The sequence below is a fragment of the Eleutherodactylus coqui genome, chromosome 1 (genome assembly GCF_035609145.1).
Source record: "Eleutherodactylus coqui strain aEleCoq1 chromosome 1, aEleCoq1.hap1, whole genome shotgun sequence".
NCBI classification, from domain to species: Eukaryota; Metazoa; Chordata; class Amphibia; order Anura; family Eleutherodactylidae; genus Eleutherodactylus; species Eleutherodactylus coqui.
This window is the reverse complement of record NC_089837.1, coordinates 147,151,116-147,168,040: the sequence shown is the minus strand read 5'-3', so window position 1 is coordinate 147,168,040 and position 16,925 is coordinate 147,151,116. Positions and strand designations below refer to the sequence as shown.

The window sequence follows — 16,925 nt, the reverse complement described above, 5'->3', positions numbered from 1 at the left end:
TATGATGGCCAAGCACCCCACAAGGTGGGACGAAGGCCGTTCACAGCCTCCGGTTTGCACCGCTGCCTCTCCCCCTGTGCCCCAACCTGCCACTGAGATCCAACCCCCCTCTCAGGACACAGGCACTACCGTCTCCTGGCCTGCACCCACACCCTCACCTCCACTGTGCTTGGCCCCATCCACCAATGTCTCTCAGCGCACCGTCCAGCCGTCGCTAGCGCAAGTGTTGGAGCGCAAGTACGCCGCCACGCACCCGCACGCTCAAGCGTTAAACGTGCACATAGCCAAATTGATCAGCCTGGAGGTGCTGCCGTATAGGGTTGTGGAAATGGAGGCTTTCAAAGGTATGATGGCGTAGGCAGCCCCGCGCTACTCAGTTCCCAGTCGCCACTACTTTTCCTGATGTGCCGTCCCAGCCCTGCACGACCACGTCTCCCGCAACATTGTACACGCCCTCACCAACGCGGTTACTGGCAAGGTCCACCTGACAACGGACACGTGGACAAGCACAGGCGGGCAGGGCCACTATATCTCCCTGACGGCACATTGGGTGAATTTAGTGGAGGCTGGGACAGAGTCAGAGCCTGGGACCGCTCATGTCCTACCCACCCCCAGAATTGCGGGCCCCAGCTCGGTGGTGGTATCTGCGGCGGTGTATGCTTCCTCCACTCAACCACCCTCCTGCTCCTCCTCCGCAACCTCTGTCTCGCAATCAAGATGTGTCAGCAGCAGCACGTCGGCAGCAGTCGGTGTCGCGCGGCGTGGCAGCACAGCGGTGGGCAAGCGTCAGCGGCCGTGCTGAAACTACTCAGCTTAGGAGATAAGAGGCACACGGCCCACGAACTGCTGCAGGGTCTGACAGAGCAGACCGACCGCTGGCTTGCGCTGCTGAGCCTCCAACCGGGCATGGTCGTGTGTGACAACGGCCGTAACCTGGTGGCGGCTCTGCAGCTCGGCAGCCTCACGCACGTGCCATGCCTGGCCCACGTCTTTAATTTGGTGGTTCAGCGCTTTCTGAAAAGCTACCCATGCTTGTCAGACCTGCTCGGAAAGGTGCGCCGGCTCTGCGCACATTTCCGCAAGTCCCACATGGACGCTGCCACCCTGCGCACCCTGCAACATCGGTTTCATCTGCCAGTGCACCGACTGCTGTGCGACGTGCCCACACGGTGGAACTCTACGCTCCACATGTTGGCCAGGCTCTATGAGCAGCGTAGAGCTATAGTGGAATACCAACTCCAACATGGGCGGCGCAGTGGGAGTCAGCCTCCTCAATTCTTTACAGAAGAGTGGGCCTGGTTGGCAGACATCTGCCAGGTCCTTGGAAACTTTGAGGAGTCTACCCAGATGGTGAGCGGGGATGCTGCAATCATTAGCGTCACCATTCCTCTGCTATGCCTCTTGAGAAGTTCCCTGCAAAGCATAAAGGCAGATGCTTTGCGCTCGGAAACAGAGCCGGGGGAAGACAGTATGTTGCTGGATAGTCAGAGCACCCTCCTGTCTATATCTCAGCGCGTTCAGGAGGAGGAGGAGGAGCATGAGGAGGAGGGGGAAGAGACAGCTTGGCCCACTGCTGAGGGTACCCATGCTGCTTGCCTGTCATCCTTTCAGCGTGTATGGCCTGAGGAGGAGGAGGAGGAGGATCCTGAAAGTGATCTTCCTAGTGAGGACAGCCATGTGTTGCGTACAGGTACCCTGGCACACATGGCTGACTTCATGTTAGGATGCCTTTCTCGTGACCCTCGCGTTACACGCATTCTGGCCACTACGGATTACTGGGTGTACACACTGCTCGACCCACGGTATAAGGAGAACCTTTCCACTCTCATACCCGAAGAGCAAAGGGGTTCGAGAGTGATGCTATACCACAGGACCCTGGCGGAGAAACTGATGGTAAAATTCCCATCCGACAGCGCTAGTGGCCGAAGGCGCAGTTCCGAGGGCCAGGTAGCAGGGGAGGCGCAGAGATCAGGCAGCATGTACAGCACAGGCAGGGGAACACTCTCTAAGGCCTTTGACAGCTTTATGGCTCCCCAGCAAGACTGTGTCACCGCTCCCCAGTCAAGGCTGAGTCGGCGGGAGCACTGTAAAAGGATGGTGAGGGAGTACGTAGCCGATCACACGACCGTCCTCCGTGACGCCTCTGCCCCCTACAACTACTGGGTGTCGAAGCTGGACACGTGGCCTGAACTCGCGCTGTATGCCCTGGAGGTGCTTGCTTGTCCTGCGGCTAGCGTCTTGTCAGAGAGGGTGTTTAGTGCGGCTGGGGGAATCATCACAGATAAGCGTACCCGCCTGTCAACCGACAGTGCCGACAGGCTTACACTCATCAAGATGAACAAACCTGGATTTCCCCAGACTTCTCTTCTCCACCAGCGGACAGCAGCGATACCTAAACAATACGTAGGCTGCTCCCGCGGATGGAAGCATTGTTCTCTATCACCATCAAAAACGTGGACCTTTTAGCTTCATCAATCTGTGTATAATATTCCTCCTCCTGCTCCTCCTCCTGAAACCTGACGTAATCACGCCGAACGGGCAATTTTTCTTAGGCCCACAAGGCTCAGTCATATAATTTTTGTAAACAATTTTTATACGTTTCAATGCTCATTAAAGCGTTGAAACTTGCACCTGAACCAATTTTTATTTTAACTGGGCTGCCTCCCGGCCTAGTTACCAATTAAGCCACATTAACCAATTCACCAATTTTTTGGGGCCCTCGCCTACAGTGTAATCCAATTAATTTTTTGCCCACCTGCTGTTACGGCACTCTGCCCCCCAGAGCGCCAGATGGGGTGCCCTGATCTTCCCGCACCCCACTGTCCCTGCCTACTTGCCTCGGCCCTGGCTAACCCCAGGCGGACAACTGGGCGGCGGTCCCTGCGCTGGCTAGGGACCTGGCGACTACCTAGATGGAACTACTAACAGGGGACAGAGTGCCGACAGAAAAGGCAGGTGGAACAAACCAACAAAACTTACAAGTACAAGCAGGGCTGGAGATGGAGCTCACAGGCAGATAGACAGGACCTGAATAGCAACTAGTGCTGACTGGGACAGACCAGACTAGAGGCTAACAGGACCAACAGAAACAGGCTGAGAAAGGATAGCAGGGCTGACAGACAACTAGGGACTGGCTGAGGTAAACTGCAGACAGACTGACTAGATGAAAGCAGAACCAATAACTGGCAGTGAGCTCACATCACTGCCAGTCTCTTAACCACAAGGTTCCGCCCCGGGGCGGAGAGTGGGAGGAGGCAACTCCACCCACTGCTGTATAAGAAGAACGGAGGAGTGCGGGCGGCACCCTACGGGCGGACACGCCCATGCCGCCGCCCACCGGCCGTCCCAAGCTGCTGGGATAACCTCGACACAGGGCTCCAGGCTGCTGGAGCCGACGCCGGAGCGACGCGCGCCGACCGCGGGACCCCGTGCCGCGCTGTATGGTAACATTACCCCCCCTCTGACGGGGGACCTCCGGGCCCCCGGAAACTCGACCAGGCTTATCCAGGAGGCGGCTGTGAAAACGCTGTACCAACCCGAGAATGTGACCCTCCTGAGCGGTCACCATGGGCTGATCCTCAGGTCCATGACTTCGGTAGTCTGTGGCTGCCCCATTTCCTTCAGGGCCAACCGCTGACATATCGTCATGTTTCAGGTCGTCTTCCGAGTCAATGTCCAACCATTCACCACTGTCTTTTGACCCATCCTCGCTACCAATGACGCTGCCTTCAAAATCTGAGGCATCTCCAACTTTAAAATCACTGTCATCTGAGCTATCATACTCCAAAAAACTCTTCCGGGCCCCCAAATATTGTAAGGTTCCTGTAGCCCGGCGAGAATCCAGGATCTCCTGGGCCTCGTATTCAACTTCATCACGGACCGGGGTGGGCGGCGGGGGACCGGAGGTGGGCATCACCGAAGGGACAACAGGTTTCGACACAGACTTATGGAACCCCCTGCGACCCCTCCTTTTGTGATTTCCAGAGGACCGGTACCCCTTCTGTCCCGCCCTGTACGGCTCAAACACCGACAGACTCTCCTCACAACGCAACTGCATACGAGACCCCACCCCTTTCTTCCGTCCCCCCTGCAGGGCATCGGTGGCGACATCAGCAGCAGGGCAGGCGGACGGGGTGTGAAGGTAAGTGAGACCTCGGGGACTGAGTGCGGTATCGACTGAGCAGGGAGGACAGGAAGCGCGATGGCTATGGCAGAACGGCCCCCACTGGGTTAGCTCCCCAGTGGCCCAATCGAATTGGGGGTTATGCAACGCCAGCCACGGCATCCCTAGTACCATGTCTACCGACATTTTCTCCATCACCAGGAATGATAGACCTTCCGAATGGCGACCCCCCACAGTGAGTTGTAACACTGGGGTCCTCCATCGTACCAAGCCCGAAGCCAGAGGAGTAGCATCAATGCTAGCAAAACGAATTGGCGTCTTCAGCGCCAAAAATTCCGCCCTCAGGGGCTCAACGAGACGCATGCTTACCAGGTTAGCGGCTGCTCCGGAATCAATAAACGCCTGCCCTAGGCGGGAGAAGTTCCGGAATCTAACCTGGCAGGGTATTAGAAGTCTAGGACGTACCTGTGGTCCTAGGCGACCCTCCCTGCAATCGCCTAGGACTGGGAGTCTTTCTGCCGATTCGGACTGTGGGCGCTGAGGCCTCAGGGGGCAGGTTATCACCCGATGTCCAGCTTTCCCGCAGTAGAGGCAGAGATGATGCAATAACCGAACTCGGCGTCGCTCCTTGGGGTCCAGTGGGTCCAGTTCCATAGGTTCGGGAACAGAGACTGGTACGGAAGAGGAAGGAACAGGACAAACGACCTCCCTGACTCTACTGGTCTGCCTGTCCTGCTTCCCAGCCCTGAGCCTCCTATCTGCCTTCACCGCTAGCTCCATGGCCTCCTTTAAGGACCCGGGAATGGGATGGGAGATCAACAGCTCTTTGACCGCGTCCGAGAGACCCTGCAGAAAAACGTCCTTCAGGGCACTCTCGTTCCATGCAGTGTCGCCCGCATAGCGTCTGAAACTGGAGCAATAATCCTCCACACAAAGCGACCCCTGATGCAGCGCCAGCAACCGTGAAACTGCCAACCCCACTCGGTCCGGCTCATCGAAGATGCCCCCGAGTTCCTGAAAAAAGGAGTCCACCGACTGCAGGGAGGGGGAACCCTCGGGAATAGAAAAGGCCCAAGTCTGGGCAGAGCCCCGCAGCAGGGACATTATAAGCCCGACCCTCTGGGCCTCTGAGCCCGAAGAACGGGGACGCATCCGAAAAAACAGGCGACACGCCTGTTGAAAAACGAAAAACTTGTTCCTCTCCCCAGAGAACACCTCGGGGAGAGGGCACTTGGGTTCGGGACAGGTAAAGGCGTTCTGCCCCTGCGACAACGCCCACTGCTCCTGGGCCACCATGCGAGCTGACAAATCCCGGATCACCGGCACCAGGTCTTGCAGCTGGTTTGCAAGGGCGCTGATCGCCGCCATGAAAAAAAAGTATTTTAAGGGCCAGTTATTATGTTACGGCACTCTGCCCCCCAGAGCGCCAGATGGGGTGCCCTGATCTTCCCGCACCCCACTGTCCCTGCCTACTTGCCTCGGCCCTGGCTAACCCCAGGCGGACAACTGGGCGGCGGTCCCTGCGCTGGCTAGGGACCTGGCGACTACCTAGATGGAACTACTAACAGGGGACAGAGTGCCGACAGAAAAGGCAGGTGGAACAAACCAACAAAACTTACAAGTACAAGCAGGGCTGGAGATGGAGCTCACAGGCAGATAGACAGGACCTGAATAGCAACTAGTGCTGACTGGGACAGACCAGACTAGAGGCTAACAGGACCAACAGAAACAGGCTGAGAAAGGATAGCAGGGCTGACAGACAACTAGGGACTGGCTGAGGTAAACTGCAGACAGACTGACTAGATGAAAGCAGAACCAATAACTGGCAGTGAGCTCACATCACTGCCAGTCTCTTAACCACAAGGTTCCGCCCCGGGGCGGAGAGTGGGAGGAGGCAACTCCACCCACTGCTGTATAAGAAGAACGGAGGAGTGCGGGCGGCACCCTACGGGCGGACACGCCCATGCCGCCGCCCACCGGCCGTCCCAAGCTGCTGGGATAACCTCGACACAGGGCTCCAGGCTGCTGGAGCCGACGCCGGAGCGACGCGCGCCGACCGCGGGACCCCGTGCCGCGCTGTATGGTAACACCTGCATTACAGCTGACGTTACATCAGCTGTGCTGGGCACTGCAATGGGATATATTTATGTACCGCCGGTGGGTTCCAGGGAGCCACCCATGCTGTCGGTCCACACGGAGTTGTAACTACATGTGTAAGCTTCTAAAGAAACCCAGTCTGACTGGGGCATGCAGTGTGGGCCGAAGCCCACCTGCATTTAACATGACATTACCTCAGCTGTGATGGGCAATGCTATGGGATATATTTATGTGCCGCCGGTGGCTTCCTGGCACCCACCCATGCTGTCGGTCCACAGGGACTTCACAATAGGGAGTTGTACCTGCCTGTGTCTATGAATTAAAAAGCCCGGTCAGGTTGGGGCATGCAGTGTGGGCCGAAGCCCACCTGCATTTAATCGTACGTTACCTCAGCTGTGATAAGCACTGCAATGGGATACATTAATGTACAGCCGGTGGGTTCCAGGGAGCCACCCATGCTGTGGGTGCACACGGAATTCCCATTGCGGAGTTGTAGCTGCCTGTGACTATTTATAAAAAACCGCGGTCTGACTGGGGCATGCAGACACCTTGACAGAATGAATAGTGTGTGGCACATAGGTTCCGCATTGCTATGCCCACGTGTGCAGCTCCTGATGGCGGTGGCACAGGATTATATTTCTCATTGCTTCTGTACAGCATTGTGGGCTATCGCCCAGCCCCTTTTAAAGAGGGTCGCTGCCTAGCCGTGCCAACCCTCTGCAGTGTGTGCCTGCGGTTCCTCCTCATGGCAGACGCACTTATAAATAGACATGAGGGTGGCGTGGCATGAGTGCAGCTGAAGGCTGCGCAGGGACACTTTGGTGTGCGCTGTGGACACTGCATCATGCGGGGGGGTTGGGCAGCATGTAACCCAGGAGAAGTGGCAGCGGAGTGTCATGCAGGCAGTGATTGTGCTTTGTTGGAGGTAGTGTGGTGCTTAGCTAAGGTATGCATTGCTAATGAGGGCTTTTCAGAAGTAAAAGTTGTTGGGGGGGTCCCCACTCTTGCCGCTATTGTGGCTTAATAGTGGGACCTGGGAACTTGAGACTTGAGATGCAGCCCAACATGTAGCCCCTCGCCTGCCCTATCCGTTGCTGTGTCATTCCCATCATTTTCTTGAATTGCCCCGATTTTCACAAATGGAAACCTTAGCGAGCATCGGCGATATACAAAAATGCTCTGGTCGCCCATTGACTTCAATGGGGTTCGTTACTCGAAATGAACCCTCGAGCATCGCGATAATTTCGTCCCGAGTAACGAGCACCCGAGCATTTTGGTGCTCGCTCATCTCTAGTAATGGGACATATTTTTGCTTCAAGAGAACTAAAGGGGAATGATCTCAATTTCTGACTCAAAAAATGCTTATACAATTTAGGTGTTAAATAGAGATGAGTGAGCATACTCGCTAAGGACAATTACTCGATCGAGCATTGTCCTTAGCGAGTATCTCCCCGCTCGGAAGAAAAGGTTCAGCTGCCGGCGCGGGTGAGAGGTGAGTTGCGGCAGTAAGCAGGGGGGAGCGGGGGGGAGAGTGAGATCTCCCCTCCGTTCCTCCCTGCCCGCCGCAGGCAGCCGAACCTTTTCTTCCGAGCGGGGAGGTACTCGCTAAGGACAATGCTCGATCGAGTAATTAATTGCCCTTAGCGAGTATGCTCGCTCATCTCTAGTGTTAAACCATTTAAAGATGTTGAATTTCTAATTAGTTTTACTAATTTAAGGCTTCACAAATCTTCCAATGGTTCAAACTTTCGTGCAAGAAGGAATGTCGTAATTCATAATAGAAAATAAATCTACCAATATGAAGATTATATTTCAACTTTCATTCTTTCAAGTTAATCAATCAATCACATTCTGTTATATGAAGCAAAAGTCACAATATCTATCCCAAAAGTCATGAGATTTAATTTTATTTATTTCTTTTAAATGAATTTTACACCAGATGGGGGAGAAATTAAAATATTCTTTTATACCCCAATGTACCATAATTGTGGTCCAGATTTTATGAATCATTGATAAAGTGGCAATTGGGCTATTTAACGCATTAAGGACCAAGCACTGTAAATTTATGGTGCTTGTCCTTGGCTTTAATCCCAGCAGATTGTAAAAATATGGCAAGGGGATTAAAGCCCCTGCTTCTGCAATCAATCAGAAGCAGGTCAGGTTGTCAGCTGTTAGTAACAGCTGAGAACCCGAAGAAGAAGACAGGAATGGTTTCTAACCCCTTCTGCCTTCACTTTCCTGAGTACACAGCACTCAATTGCGCGCTATGTACTAAGAAGTGAAAGTGGAAGTGTTTCTTCCACTACGCGAGCTGGCGGTCGTGTGACCACCGGGATCCCCTGGCACAGCAGAGCTACAGGGTCCTATAGGACCCTGATTAGCTCTGCCAGTGACTAATGTCACTATAGGGGATATTTTCCCCTGTAACAGGGGCTCCTATGGATGCTGCTGCTATGGAAGCCCCAGCTATAGTGGAAAAATGTAAAAGAAAAAAACATGTGAATGTCCCCCAGAGGTCTTATATGATGTCAAGGGAGGCATAGCTAGGAAAACAAATTATCACATAAATAAGTAAAACAAAATTACAGAATAAAATAAAAATATAAGAAAATAAAATATCCCAAAGCCGATGCCAACCAAAAGTATTATGTATCAAAACTTCCAAAACAAAACAAGGAACCTATTCCCATACTTTATTTTAGTGTAAATATACTCATTTAAAAGAAAAAACTATGAATGTTTTAAAAAAAACACATTTTTTTAGCCTTTTAACCCAATAAAACAAAAAAATTGGGGGGAGGGGGAGTCGGTGAAAAGGATATAAAAAAATAGCCCTATAAGTCACGGGGGAAAAAAAACACATCAAAAATAATTTTGGCAGCTGAAGAAAAGAAAATGGGGCAGTTAAACCACCACATGGGTAAAATCCCTAAAAAGTGTCTCGTCCTTAGGCCTTGGTCAGACAAGCAATTTTTTAGCGCATGAATAGGTGCGCTTAAAAAAAGCAGCTCTATTAAAACCAATGCTTTCTAATGAAAGTGTTCACATGCACATTTTTTAGAGGCGCTAAATAATCGCACCTGCAAAAGATAGGACATGCGAGTGCAAATTCACCTGTTCATGTGATTTTTCTACACACGATGTGCGATTTTTTTTTTAGCGTGGCTATTCATACGCTAAAAAATCGCTCGTTTGACCAAGACCTTAAGGTACAAAGTAGCCTAGTCCTTAAGGGGTCAAAATAAATTCCCATCTTTAAAACTTGATATATATTATAACTTTGTAAATCCAGACCTTGAGAATACGAAAAGCTCAATATTGCAGAATTTCTCCTCCATGAATCAAAACCTCTCATTTGGGTTACCAAATAATAAATATCACTACAATAGCAGTCCGCTAAAATTTAAACTATTATTAAATATCATTAAAATACCCCAAAACACACATAGATACACACAAATATATCAATATATGAATAAATGTGTCAGCATATATACAAGCAAAGGCACACTAGAGGTGACTGCACCCCAGATGATGCAAGATTACCTTATATACTCTCGGTTAATCGACCTTCTCCAATGATGACCATATATAGGCAGATCGATGACCGTCACCTATGAAATTCCTATAAAGCTCTGCAAATTCCACACATTAAAAATAATTGTAACATGTTTGTCCCATAACCATAAAAACCGGGATCATCAGGACAAAACATAGTATGCCTGCTGATGTATTCTATGTGAGGCCACTTGTTATCCTGCTGGATAAGATATTTTGATGAGCTGCAGCACTTCATCAACATAATAGCGTACCATCAATGTGCCCTTCATACGTACTAGAGATGATAGGCTGTTGAGATGCCACCACAAACCATGACTTCACATTTCCAAGCTGTGTGGCACTCCAAAATGGCAAAAGGATTAGCCCAATTGCCACACCACCTCTAGACCCTTTCTTGGAGATAATCATTGCTGAGACAGAATCTCAGTTTGTCACTTTGCCATATGTTGTGCCAGTTAGCTCTGGAACGGCACCACTGCCCGTGTTCACAGTGTTGGTATGGTATGAGGGCAGTCTTCGCAATGGATGGCTTGACCACAAACCTGCCTCAGCCAATCTACATTCAACTGACATCACCAATTTTGGAGCATCCAAATCTTTCACTTCACAGAATGTCACCAGCTGTGGACTGTGGAGCCGTTACTGCATGATGATACATGCGTCAATCCATGCTTCATAACATTTGTCTCAGTGCTCCAGTCCCACTACAGTAAGCGGCCATATACTAACTGATACAAGAGGGCAGGCATGTACACCACTTATCCCTCAACTTGCAGACAGCCAGAATGCTAAACAGAGGAGCAACAGACACATGCGAGGACACTGATGAGTCAGACACTCACAAACCCTCCTTGTATTGGGGAGAGGGGTGGCTGTCTAGTGTTTATTCATGCACAAAAGAGTAGATACAGGGTGTCAGGCCCCATGATATATGTATTGCACCATGCATGTATCATGTGGTCTGACACCCTGTATCTACTCAGACCCCCCTCACTTGCCAATATAAGGAGGGTTTGTGGGTGGCTGTTTCATCGGTGTCCTTCACATGTGTCTGTTGCTCCTCCATTTAGCAGTCTGGCAGTCTGCATGTTAGGGGTTAAGTGGTGTATATGCCAGCCCTCTTGTATCTGTTTGTGAGTATATTTTTTTGTCTGTTTGATATTTCCCTTTCTGTGATTTTAGTCCGACTACAGTGATGTATATTTCATTCTGATGAACACTGTCTGCTAACTCAATCCATGGTGGAGTTTCTGCTACTCCTGTGGAGTTTCTGCTACTTTAGGAAGGAAGGAGCAACTGGCTGTTCATAGCTTTAGGCTTCGTTCACACGAGCGGTGCTTTGTGCGCTTGTATGTGCGGGCAAAACATTGCATCCATTAGAAGCATTGGTTCCCAGTGGTGTGTTTACATGTCCCTCTTTTGCAGGTGTCCAAATTCACGGACCTGCAAAATATAGGACATCCGCGCGCCGGGAGAGTCCGTGCTGCGCGTAAATATTCCCCGCGGGGAGTCCCCTCATCACTGAACACTGTGACAGCACTGTTACCGGTGGCCCCATTGAAAGCCATGGGATGCAGGCCACCACTGCAGTGATTTTCGGGGAAAGGGCTTTAAATATAAGCCTTAGGGCGAGCACCCACTGGCGTTTGCGTTTCCCGCGGGGAAAAAACGCAGCGTTTTCGCCGCGTGTCCCGCGTTTTTCCGCGCGTTTTCCGCGGCGTTTTTCGCGGCGTTTTCGCGGCGTTTTCGCGGCTTTGCCATTAATTTCCATGGAGAAAAATAAGGACACATATGCAACTGACAGTTCCTATGTTAAAAACGCAAACGCAATGCAAAAAAAACGCCAGTGGACAGGAACACATGTTATCTCTATGCCTGTGCAGGAAAAACGCAAAACGCAAAACGCAGCTAAAAAAACGCCAGTGGGTGCTCGCCCTTAAAGGGGTTGTCCCGCGGCAGCAAGTGGGTCTATACACTTCTGTATGGCCATAATAATGCACTTTGTAATGTACATTGTGCATTAATTATGAGCCATACAGAAGTTATAAAAAGTTTTTCACTTACCTGCTCCGCTGCTGGCGTCCTCGTTTCCATGGAGCCCGCCTAATTTTCGCTGTCTAAAATGGTCGAATGGCCAAATTAGACGCGCTTGCGCAGTCCGGGTCTTCTGCTTTCTTCAATGGGGCTCCGTGTAGCTCCGTGTAGCTCCGCCCCGTCACGTGCCGATTCCAGCCAATCAGGAGGCTGGAATCGGCAATGGACCGCACAGAAGAGCTGCGGTCCACGGAGGAAGAGGATCCCGGCGGCCATCTTCAGCCGGTAAGTATAGAAGTCACCGGAGTGCGGGGATTAAGGTAAGCGCTGAACGGTTTTTTTTTTACGTCCCTGCATCGGGGTTGTCTCGCGCCGAACGGGGGGGGGGGGGGGGGTTGAAAAAAAAAAAACCCGTTTCGGCGCAGAACAACCCCTTTAAGCTGAAAATCATCTCTAGCTTGTGTAAAAAAATTAAAAATATATACTCACCTCTCCACCGCTGTCTGGCTCGGCGCGTCTAGCCGAGGATTTTAAATCCCTGCCTCTTGAAAGGGATGCCTGTAATTGGCTGACCGCTGTGACCAATCATGGACCTTCATTCACGCTCATCCTCTTTTCAACTCCTGCTGTCCTGCGGGTGTGCCACGGATCCGGACAGGTTCCATAGGCTTTAATGGAAGCCTTCGGGAGCGGTCCGTGCGGGAAACCTGCAGAAAATTAAGCATGCTGCGTGTGATTTTCCACACGTGAGATCCGCGCGGCAGGGAAAAATGACATCTGCAGGTATTTACCCCCGCGGATTTTGTAAATAAAATTAGCCAGTGGACATGAGGCCTTAAAATGGTTTTCCAGTCAAATAGTATTGATGACCTAGCCTCAGAATAGATGATTAATAGTTCGTCAGCTGGGATCCACCATTCAGGACCCTAACTAATTAGTTGATCAGGTGCCCCCATTCAGCACCACAACACACATGGATACTGAAGGGAAGCAGATTCAGCGGACCCTAATGCAGTTGTGAGTGTTTGTAATTGCAGTCTGGGGTCTCATTAAAATCAATGACCGCTGCACCTAAGATTACAAGTGCCCGCTACTACACAGAGGTTGGAGCAATCTGCTTCTGCTCAATACCCCTGTGTCCTGTGACACTGACAACGGGCGCCTGATCCTCTGATCTAAGAATAGGGTATCAATAGTACACCATTTGGACAAAAGTATTTGGACACTGCATGTTTTTCAGAAAACTTGCTTTATTATTCTATTTAGTAATGTGTCGGCCCTCCTTTTGCTTGTATCACAGCGGCAACATGCCGTGGCATACTTTCTGCAAGTTCTCCGTTAGTCTGGACAGGGATAGCTCGCCATTCCTCAGAGAAGGCTGTGAGAAGAGATTGCTGTGAAGATGGCTGGTTTCATCACACTCCCAGATCATGTGATTGGAATAAAACTGCATAAATTCGCATAACTTGCTTGTCTGAAAGGACCCTGAAAATTGTATAATGCTGCGCCAAAATCTTCATGTTGTGGCACGTTCTCTCCGAGGCAGTATATATATATATATATATATATATATATATATATATATATATAACTGTGTATATTATTACCTGCCATGGCACATGAAACCTTAGTCATGGCCTGATCCTGCGAGTGTAAAAGCATGTCATTTCTGTGAGAGGACACAATGACAAGCCGGGAGTGCCAGAGCTGTGATCTGCGGAGAGCAGAGATAACCACCCCACTCCAATAGGCCTGTTGTTCTACTGTTACCTGATCAGCGTGCGAACTTGCCTTAAGTATAGTGCAGCCACTGGGGCCCCCAAATTGCCACAACCTATAGCTGCATGTTCTCCTTGCACGGGGTCTTCCTGGGTAATTATACAGAAAGTAATCCAGAGCCGAGAGCGGTATACAAAGGTGCTAGCATTCATTACATATTAGTAATACCCATCAGCAGTGACAGGGGAATATGCAAAAACCGTCAAAACTTAGAAAGAAAGTTTAACACGTCTTTAAGAAACTGGAGATTGTTAGCAATGCTGTATACATTGTGGTGTGTATATGTATCCTAGTATTGGTGTCTCTACACTACAGATGTTCTGAGCGTTACATCAGGGATAAAGGAAGACAGCTAACTATGAAAAGATAGGATTATGTAGGAGGCGCCTATCTTGGGTAATACTTATCTTGTACCTGTTAGATTTCATGGACCTAATCTCCATAAGATTTCACTGGAAACATTGAACATTTCTACATTCATGTTAAACCCATCAGCCTAGTTTGTTTTCTTTACAAAATAATAATTTATTATGTTTTAACAAAAAATAAATAAATGTAAAAATGCTTTGATTTGGTCAAAGTGATGATTTTTTTTCTTTTTGTACTATACAGTAGAGCAAGGTATACCCTGTGCTGCCATGTAGATTGCTGCAAATGTTGAGCAGTGTCCAGTATACAGTGTGACTATAGAGGGCTCCAGAAGCTGACGAGCCGGCTGACCCGTCGGGATGGTTATTGGGTGACAGGTTCCCCTTGTCATCTAGTAACATAACAGGATGTAGCTTTCAGCTGGGGCTGTGTCCTTCTTCGGTATTGGAATCTGTAAAATATGACATGCAATTATTTTACACCTTTGAATATTAAAAAACTGTGATTAGATTCAGATTAGAAGATAATTATACAAAAGCTTGGCATTGATAGCAAAAATTATCTTGAGGGTACCAGTGGAATATATTGGTATACGGGCAAAGTTGTTGGTCTCTTAGAGGAACCCTCCCCTTCATATTCATCATTATGTCTCATTGTATTTTTTATAATATGGAAGCATGAAAAAAAATGCAGTCATGGCCGGCCTTAGCTATGTGCAATCCATGCAGTCACACAGAGTGTTTGGCCACCAGCTTGTGAGACGGTACCAGACGGATGTAGGCTTGGGGCTTTTGCGCTCCCCCCCTAAGGTCTGCCTGCTCTGATGATAATCGATGATGATCGAGCGCTGGCCCTGATTGGCTGAGCCAGTGGCGATCATGGTCCCATCACAGCACTCACTTGCTGGAGACGGGGTATTCAAAGCCCCCTTACCAAGAAGAGAATGCTGTCAGCGCAGAAGACACAGCAGGCTGCCGCAGCGCTGGAAACCAGCGTGAGAGACCAGAATGCCGCCATCTAGGTGAGTATTGCTGGTTTTTTTATTGATTTAATGCAGCTAGGGCTTATTTTGGGGGGAGGGGTTATATTTCAAGGCCCCACGCCCTGAAAATCAGGGTAGGGCTGCCTGTCCACAGCAGTGACTGAATATCGCTAGCGATATTCCACCACGGGAGAGGAGGGGGAGCACTGACAGGTCTCCGCGATGAGCCTGTCTAATAGATAGTTTAATCTCGCCGACAGAGAATCGCTATGATTCTCGAATTGTGGATGTCGGGCTGCACTTTCCATAGTTAGACTATGGAAAGCGTTCACTGCGTTACCCACGGCTGGATTATTACCGCGGATAACACAATGACATATCGCCTCTGGACAGGCAGCCTAGGTCTTATTTTCGGGAAAACACAGTATATTTATCTATTAAGGTTGGTTTGTATTGTATTTATGTTATGAGCTTGGTTCTGGTGTGGTATTTATGTATGGAGGTTAGTACATGCTGTGCTTATGTTATCTGTTTGGATGTGGAGCTGTATTTATGTCCTGAGCTTTGTTTTGGTGCTATATTTATCTATTGAGAATGGTTTGTGTTGTGTTTATGTTATGTGCTTGGTTCTGGTGTGGTATTTATGTTATGAGCATGGTTGTGGTACAGTATTTATTCTCTAAGCTGTTCTGGTGTGGGTATGCTGCTATCTTGCTTCTTTCTGCAGAAGTAGAATGCAGGTAGACTGTCTGTCAGCGCAATAGATATTGCTTCCCCTATAACCACCAAGGCGGGCAAAAAACATTTTGCACAGGGTGCCATCTAACCCAAGGATGCAATTGGATGCAATCACTATATGTCCTCCTGGGTATATTTCTACATTCATTAGAGGGTAACAACGTAAGACCAATCAAGATCCATGGACCACGGTACAAAGGATTCATTAGACCCATAAAAGCTATAGAAAAGTATGGATGCATTATAATCAGGTTTTCCCCAGCAGGCTATAGTTAAGACGTAAGCGAACAGCCCTGAGAATGGCATCCACTGTTAGGAAGAAGTCATGCATATAATTGACTATATTTAACATAACCATTTTAATGATCACTTATTAAAAGTTCATTGCTTTAAATTGGTTAGGGCTACAATTTGTCCAAATCAACTTTATATGTTAAAAAAGGACCAGGAGGCTGGGCAGAACAGGTTGTGTGATTGCCTTGGGCCAGAGAAAGGATTATGTGTCATTGTGTTATCAGCACTGGAGCTTGCTGGATCTTTACCATTACAGCGTTTAATCATTCATTAGACTTGTGTATTGGCACTGGAAATGCAATGAATGCTCTGGCAGAAGTAGTATAAAATACTTAGGACTGTCCTGTTGTGGAACTGCAAGTTGCAGAATGACAATTCCACTTTGTACAAACAGGTTCAGGTCTATAGGAAAAAAATTATGGGGTCGATGCAGGTGGGATTGTCTATAATAGAGGACACAAGAAATCAGCAATGTGGACTAATAGACTAACTAAAGTCAAGGCTGATTAAATACTGTAACGTACATGTATGTATCATATCAACATACTTACTATATAAGTGGGATGGTTATGCTTGCTAATAGCAGTATATATATATATATATATATTGGGGATAGTTGTAGGGTCTCCTTTCATTCTCAGTCCTTGTAGAAGGGTCCTTATCATTCTAATTCTAGCATTTTAGTGCCCAATATATATAATTACACTGTATATGGTTAGTAACAGCAGGATATGTTACGTGCACAAGAAGTATCCATGCCAGATGGCATTAGCATCATCAGCAAACAAATTTAGGGATGTGCTGCAGAAGCCTGAGAGGTTGGGAAGTGCCCTGGATGGGAACAATGGGGGCTGCTGTTGAACATTTCCCTTCACTGGCCGCCAGCACTGAAATGCTCCTGCCTAATGCTGCTGCTGCATAATGAATGCCCGCTCCCCTTCACCCCCC

General features: G+C 49.2%; 1 long non-coding RNA gene across 1 annotated transcript in view; it reads right to left on the bottom strand.

Annotated features, from left to right (window-relative positions):
• Positions 1–14,163: 14,163 nt before the first annotated feature.
• LOC136610891 (uncharacterized) overlaps positions 14,164–16,925 on the bottom strand; it is a 71,169-nt gene continuing 68,407 nt past the window's right edge. The window contains exon 5 of the long non-coding RNA XR_010790191.1: positions 14,164–14,414. This is a non-coding gene — a long non-coding RNA (uncharacterized lncRNA). The remainder of the gene's footprint in view (positions 14,415–16,925) is intronic.